Consider the following 2,505-nt stretch of genomic DNA (forward strand, 5'->3'; position numbering starts at 1 on the left):
TGGAGCCTACAGTCCACCCGTTGAATATGCTGAATTTCGATTACCATAATTATGAGTAGAGTTCAGGATGGCAGGATATGTAAACCCTTTATGGACGTACACCTTGTACTTTGATGGGGCGTCCAGGGGTGCATGCAAAAAAGGAAGTGTAGGAGTTGTCATCCGAGACCCCCGACGACGCATTGTCATGAAGTTAGCTGCTTATCTCGGGGCGAATTTTACCAATAATATGGCAGAATACAAAGCCCTGATTATGGGTTTGAATATTGCAAAGAAGGGTGGTATCCGCCAGTTGTTGGTGAAAGGGGACTCTCAGTTGGTTTTAAATCAACTCAATGGGACGTACATGGTGCGGAACCCGATCCTTTGTATGTACCATCATACTGCCATAGCCCTGCTAGACGAATTCGATCGAGTGGCTTTTCAGCTGATTCCACGAAATTGGAACCAGTTTGCCGATTCATTGGCTAATCTTGCGTATGAAGAGGACCTCTTCTTTAATTGTGGCCCTTGTCCCGATATATCTATTGATGGTGAGACAGGACCTGGTCGTTTGTGGGGTATGCTTTCTGAACATGCCCTCTTTGGCAGACGATGGTTGATTTGGGTGATGCAGAGGGTAAGCGAGACCCACAGACTGATTCGACGACATGTGATGCGAACACCTCTTGCGATATACGCAGGAGGGATAGGTCATAATTTAATGCACCTAGTTTAGGGCTACAAGCCCTGTTCCCCTGGGAATAGTATGCTTTGATGTCTATCATGGTTGTTTCCAGGTGGATGTTCTGCATAGTATTATTTGATTTCATTAGGCCAAGAGGGCCGATTTAGTTTTGTAGCAAAGTCATGTCTGATTTCATTAGGCCAAGAGGGCCATTTTCCCTGTCTAGTGCGGGTGCGTTTAATTCGGTTTTTGTTTAGTGTTGTGCTGGACAGGTTTCGCGGGTTGTGGAATTTTGAGGAGCCTGGAGGAGCCTTTGCTACGATGGAAGCTTCTTGTGGCCACTCCAGGTGATATTTCTCCTTTACGAGTACCTTTCTTTCCTGTTATATGTGTATTTGTACTTGTCGAGGGGATCTATTTTGGGGACCGGCGACCAAGGCATGAAGTCCCAGGTTTAGGCTAAGTATGTTTGAGGGAGGTCGGAGTAGTCGTTGCCTCCTGTAAAGACATTGTCAGGCATTGAAAGACCTGTTTTAGAAGGAAGTCCTAGTGGCTCTGTTCTGCTAGCCTGCTAGGCAGCCGTTCTAGGAGTTCTTGTTAGTAGTGAGGCAGTTAGAGAAGCCTGCTAGAAGATAATAATAACGATGTCAAGAAATCCTGAATATCCTAAAAGATGAATATAAATGCGAAGGTGTGTAAAAAGGGGTTCTAACCCCTATCAAAGAAAAGAAATGAAATAAAAAATATATAAGCAGTTGATCATTGCCTTGCGAAGGCCTGGTAGGTTCCTGGGGACGAGTCAGACCCGGGGCCGATACCTTGTCTTCCTAGGGGTGGCTTCTTGCTGGAAAAATAATATCAAAACCAGGAAGGTTGGAGCGAAAATAAAAGTGAGCGTTAGAAAAGGATTAAGTGTCGCCTTGCGAGGGCCTGGTAGGTTCTTGGGTGCCGAGACAGGTCCTGAGACCGATGCCCTGTTCTCCTTGGGTCACTACGCTCAGCTCCCTCCTTTTTACATGCCCAAGTATGTTCATCTCATAAAAACCCTAAAAGAAGAAATGGACTGAAAGAAAATATCCTTTGCTCAGGCTATAGAAGTCCTCGCCTTGTAGGAGCTCCTAGTTGTGTTGTCTTTAGTTGGTCAGTAGTTCAGACTACCACTTAGGGCAACCTCTTTGGCAGTTCTTTTTAGTTTGGCTGTGTTGGAGCAGCTGGTTAGTGACTCACTTCGGATCTTCTATTAGATGATGCTAGGCCTACTCCTTGTGGATGTCATGCCTTGGTTCTGCCAGGGGTAGGGGGAGCATTGTGCTGAGTTTTATGATGATAATTGTTTTGTATCAGTTTGATGCTTCTTTGGTTGTTTATGTGCAGATATGTTCGTGGATTCGACGGGCTGAGTCGCCCTATCCCGTGGTCGCCAATGAGAGCGGAATTTAGGTGACGGGAAGTGCTTAAAAATAGCTAAAAATTATGAATATCGAGGGAAAAATATCCACCGTCAAAGGCGGCGGCTCGATCTAGGACGATTTTAAGCGCCAAAGTGCTTTAAAGGCGCCTGAGCGACACTTGTTGATTTTTCATAATTTTTCAGACAGTCGTGCGGGTTGACACAAGCTACTGGCCAATGCGGGATGCTAAGCCGGACGCCCAGGATTTTTCAGAGCTCGATTCCGAGTCCGGACGGGGGAAAGGCCACAAACCGGTCAAGATTTGAAAAGGTGGACTTATTTTTGGCCAAAGTGGGCATGACCTTTGGGGCCCAAAATTTAATGTCACATGAAAGTTTGGGAGAGGATGGATGAAGAAAATCGTGGAGAGAGGGCGCCATCAACAGG

Source organism: Lygodium microphyllum, chromosome 29, assembly GCF_053477565.2.
Source record: "Lygodium microphyllum isolate KBCC chromosome 29, Lygodium_microphyllum_v1.1.10, whole genome shotgun sequence".
Lineage (NCBI taxonomy): Eukaryota > Viridiplantae > Streptophyta > Polypodiopsida > Schizaeales > Lygodiaceae > Lygodium > Lygodium microphyllum.